At 40.4% G+C, this 5,462-nt stretch overlaps 1 pseudogene; it reads right to left on the bottom strand.

Moving 5' to 3' along the window:
* Positions 1-2,296: 2,296 nt before the first annotated feature.
* On the bottom strand, positions 2,297-4,409 carry LOC148409191 (uncharacterized; annotated as a pseudogene).
* Positions 4,410-5,462: the final 1,053 nt, after the last annotated feature.

The raw sequence follows: 5,462 nt of genomic DNA, 5'->3' as shown, positions 1-5,462 counted from the left end.
CGACTAGCCGAGCCGAGCCGAGCCGAGCCGAGCCGAGCCGAGCCGACCCGAACGCGTTCCTCGGCCCTTCTCGGCCAGCGGGTAAGCGCCAGTTCAACTCAGACCGCCAGCGGAGTAAGACGTTTGTTCGAGTATTTCTTCCCGGATTTAAACTTTTTCGTGTTGCTCTAGCCCTTAATGGGTCTGATGAAAGACAGTGATAAGGGGAAGGCAAAGAGGAAAACAATGAGGACCACTATTGAACCGAAGAAGGAAATTATAGCAAAATATGAACGCGGTGTACGAGTGTCCGACCTCGCGTCGCAGTTAGCTAGCGTCATCATGGAAGGAGTAACTCCCTCGTCGGCCCAGGACGAAAGTTCGGTTCGTGTGGCGTTGAGCGTTATGTCCTCGGACGTTCCCGTCTGGTTTGAGATCACAGGCGGTAACTATGACAGCCGCTTCGACGTCTGGTTCGAGATCACAGGCGGAAACTACGACAGCCGCTTCGACGTGGGTAAGGCCAGCGGAACCCTAATTGTGGCCAGGCCGCTGGACGCCGAGCAGAAGTCCAACTACAACCTGACCGTGGAGGCCACTGACGGGACCAGGAGCGTTAGCACGCAGAATACCCTGACCTGTTTGCGCTCATTCTGGTGCTCCTGCTAACCGGCCTGCTTGCTTTCGGCGTGAGCGAATCTGCGCTGGTCAACAAGATCTTCACCGGCATCAATCTGGTGGTGCTGGGCTTCGTCATCATCTCGGATTTGCTCCGTTTGGCCTCGCCGGCATCCTGTCTGGTGCCGCCACCTGCTTCTACGCCTTGGTTGGCTTTGACTGCATCGCTACCACAAGCATGTCTAATTATTCAGTACTACCACATACATAAGATGGCGGCGCGTGTATACGCAGCGGCCACTCGCTCTCCCGACAATGCGTTGTCTTGTGTACATGTAAAACGCAGAGGATAGTGAGAAACGCTATTTCGATTCCTTTGTATGTTAAGCACATGTGAAGAAATTGACAATAAACTTGACTTTGACTTTGACACATACTTTCCATTATTTCTTATGGGAAAATTGGTTTCGGTGTTCGAACAAATCGGTGCTCGACCACCACCTCAGAACGGATTATGGTCGAGTACCAAGGTACCACTGTACTTGAATTTTCCAAATTCCATGGCACCAATAATTCAATATAAGCTTTCTCATTTTTTGCTTTCAGGTAGAAATTAGTACTTTTTTTCAAATAAACAACACCGCGGACATTTGGAGAGGCATATTATGGGAGACATCCAAGGCATGCTTGCAGGGACAAGCTATTTCGTTTTCATCTCAGAGGAAGAAGATAGAAACAGGCAGGTCAGCTTGGCTCTCAGATTGTATTTTGCAAATAGACAGACAATTCACGGCTGACCCTTCATATGCTCTTTATGTTGAATGTGTTAAACTGCAGGCTGAATATGACACTCTTAACAACAGTGAAGTTGGAGGTAAAACTGTTGAGAACCAGACAACGTTACTTTGACATGGGAAATAAAGTTGGAAGACTTCTTGCTCACCAAGCCAGGACTATGGCGATTTCAAGGCTAATTCCACGGTTAAAGTCATCCTCCGGAGCAGTTACTTCAGACCCTAAATCTATTAATGACATTTTGTTAGGTTTCTTCTCAGAACTTTATAAATCAGAGAGTGTACCAGGGGTCTGGGAGGGTCATAGCTCTCTAGAAAAGCTGATTTGATGCTGATTTGGCTGAAAAGATGGGCGCACCTGTTGTGTTGATGGATGTGCGTGAAGCGATGAGGCAGCTGCAGGCAAATAAATCCCCAGGCCCTGACGGCTTTGGAGTAGAGTTCTATAAGACATTTGTGGACTCTGTGGCTCCACACCTGGTGAAAGCTTATAACGAGGCTTTTTCCAACGGTAGGCTTCCTTCAACTCCTTCACTGCAAAAACTAAATTTTAAGAAAGTAAAAAAGGCTTATAATAAGAAATAGATTCTTATTTTTGGTCTAAAAAGAAAAAAAAATACCTTGTGTAGCAAAACAATCTTAAGAAAATAATGCTTATTTTAAGATATTAATACTTGAATTTTCTTAAGATTTTTTTGCTCAAAACATTTATATTTTTTCTCATAAGATGAAAAGATGATTTTGAATGAACAACTTTAGACCAAGACACATTTTTGTTCATTTAGGAAATAATAGCAATAACAAAATCTAATTATAAGAACAGACTGAACACATTTGACCAATTATTTATTTAAGAAGAAAATACAAAACCTATTTGGAAGCATAATTTACATCAAGATATCAAACTCTATGAGCTGCGATTACGTCACCAAGATAAAACTTCAGTGGCACGTAGATCACATCTTTGTGAACAAAACTGTAATATGGATTGTGGCGCACAACGTTTTCGGATGAAATGAATTCATGTGCTTGTGCCATGCTTGGAATTTCAATAACATATGTCAAATAACCACTATCAAAACTAAGTTAGATCAGGTTGAAGCTAAAAAAATACAAAGATGAATTTACTACAAATATGCTTTTAAGCAGTCCAAACTCAGGTAAATCACTGTGAACTGGACTGATAATTAAACTTATACCAGATATATATTTATTCCCATTTAGATTTAACCATTTAACTGACACTGCATGACTGATGTCATTATTTCCAAAAAAGCCTTAACCTTTTCCCTAAGATATGTCATGTTTTTCACTTCTGATATTGGTCCTAGTATTGATGCAAAGATAGGATGCTCAGAACTGCTAACATTCTGACAACACTCATACATTTGATTATGCCTGATTAAAGACTTGCACACATTTTTAAAATTGACTTTTGAGACCCACTGTTTGAAAAAGCAATGTTTTGATTCAAACCTCATGCACATGTGATGAACCATTGGTTCAAGGCTTTTGATTTGAGCTGGGACATGGATTAAATAATGTTGTGCATTAAAAATGGTGTAATGTTGTTATCTGCAAATGTGCACTTCATGTGTTTTAAATGTTCTTCTATGAGAATCTGTAATCGGGAAATTGTTTGAAGGCTTATAATTGGAGATAAAAGAATTTGAACAATCTCTATAAGTTCAAGAATAAGAGCAAAATATTCAGTATTTTTCACAGTAGCAATTAGGAGGGGCAAGATTTTTAAAAGAACAATCATTTGCCCTGATGACTGCCTTAATTTATTGTCATTTTAGGCTATAGTACTGAAAGAGATTGAACTTGGTTTATTTCTGACATCAAGTGGAGAATATGGGAAACCAACTATCAGAGCATTTAAATCATCTAAGTCAAGTTGGCCGAGCAATATCAAGTGTCTTATACCACATTTTATTTCTAAAAGTGCAATACCCTCTAGTATTATGTGCATGGTGTCTTGAAGTGATTGTTTCATCATGTTAAAACCTGGAAAATCAATCAATCTCCTTCGTCTATTGATCCCATAGGTTGTCTTCAGGCTATTTTTGAGGAACTCAGTGCTGGCTTTATCAATGTCACTGCACTGTCTGATGTATCTGTCAATTGTCCTTTCCACAAAGCTATTTTCATTGAAGTTCTTTTGCATATCTTCAAACGTACATTCACACTGTCTACATTTGCTATAAGCAAACACCACACCCTCGTTAAACCCACATAGTTCGTGTTGAGGTAAAGTATCTCCACAAAGAGAAACGACTGCCCCAAATATCAACCTTTCACCTGATTCAGTCTTAATTTTCAACCCATTGTATAATTTCACCAAATCTTCATATAGTCTTTCAAATATTCTGTCAATTCCACATTCAGACAGTTCATTTGCATTTGCCATAGCAAGTAGTCAAATTGAAGCTAGTTTTGCTCTGTATTTGGGATGTATGTTTCCTAATGTGTAGTAAAACATTATCAATTTATTTTTTGAAGCATGGGAACCAAGTGGGTTACAGATTTCAATTTCATCCGAATAAAGAATTATTTGTAATGACGAAGGTTGGACAGTAAACAAAGGGTGTGATTTCATAAATTCTCCATCACAAATGTCGTATAAGAATTCATTTCTGTTTTTTGTGCCTCATCTACTAGTGCTAAAATTTTCGGATGAGACAACTGCTCTAGACTTTTTATAAGAGGAATATAATGAAAACATATGGATTTAGTCGAGATATGCCTTTTTGTTGCCTTTTTCTTGATGTATGCCACATACCCCACTGTCACTTCCTCAGGTTCAACAAATGAAAAGTCTTTTTAATAATAGGCTACTATCTAGTCTGTATGCTGTAGAAACTGTAGCAAATGGATCCTCAATCTGGTCAAACACTCCCATTTATTTCCTTACAAAATTATTTTCTGGGTGTTTCTGGAAGACCTTCTGAATTTGACTTCTCAGCTTAGACACCAACTGGCCTTGATACTGCTGTATTGCTGCCACAACGTCATTCAGACCTGTCTGAAAAACAACCACAGGCCAGATATGACAACTATAAGTGTATTCAATTGACATAAAATTAACACAAGTGACATCACAATTATAATTAAGTTAAACCTGTGAAAGACGGTGCTTTTCTCTTGCACACAATACGAGTGAAGTAGCTTGTCTGGACAGACAATCACTGTCAGAGCCATCCTTCAAATATGAAATAATAACAAATAGTTTAAGAAAAATTTACACAAATCAGTTATGTACAGCAAAAACAATAAACTGGAGAAACATTATGTATAAAGTGGAGCAAAATCCCAGTTTTAATCAAATTATTCTTATTAAAGAAGCAGGAATAACGTTGCTCATGTTTATGTTACTGTATGTGCACATATAGAAACAATGCCAAAATAAGCTTTATGATTTATATGTCGAATGGCATGTATTTGCTGCTTCTCTTGCACTCATTTCTAAAGATAGTTGACGTCATACAACATGTAAAGCAATAATTAAGATATGACCTGCATGTTATTGCAAGGATTATAATGCCAAAAGGGTGTAATGCTTTACTTCAATGATTTAACTACGTTTATAGGGATCGAAAAAAAACCCAAAAACGATTTCATTAAACGAAGAAGCATCACCTGATTCCCTGCTGCACGAGTAGTGTATGGAGGCTCCAGGGGTGGATCGAGCATGGAAGATGCTTGACCCAGGCTGGTCCCCGCGCAGGAGAGGAACTAGTCCCGGAGTGAAGGAGGCGGGAGCGGGGCACTTTGCTCGAAACCGTCAAACAATGACATTTTGAAATCAGCAAAATGATCCAAACTGTCTGCATGTGGCCGCGTCATGTCCTCCGTCTCAGCGGTGGCAGGTGCGTCGTGTTCCGTGTGCTGATCAGGTGCTGAGTTCACTGCGCGGGCTTTAGTGTTAGTGACAGCTCGGGCCTGCTCGTCCGTGTCCCCGTGGTCCAGACCGGGTCGGCACTCCCACAATTTTTTTCTCCCTGACACAGAATTTCTTCTCGGGAGCGGAGCTATTCCTTGTCGACCACCGCGGAGGTAAACCGAGTG

The sequence above is a fragment of the Hippichthys cyanospilos genome, chromosome 17, assembly GCF_059441005.1.
Source record: "Hippichthys cyanospilos isolate Australia breed blue-spotted pipefish chromosome 17, RoL_Hcya_1.0, whole genome shotgun sequence".
NCBI lineage: Eukaryota > Metazoa > Chordata > Actinopteri > Syngnathiformes > Syngnathidae > Hippichthys > Hippichthys cyanospilos.
Note: the sequence above shows the minus strand (reverse complement) of the source record. Positions and strands in the feature narration are given on the sequence as shown.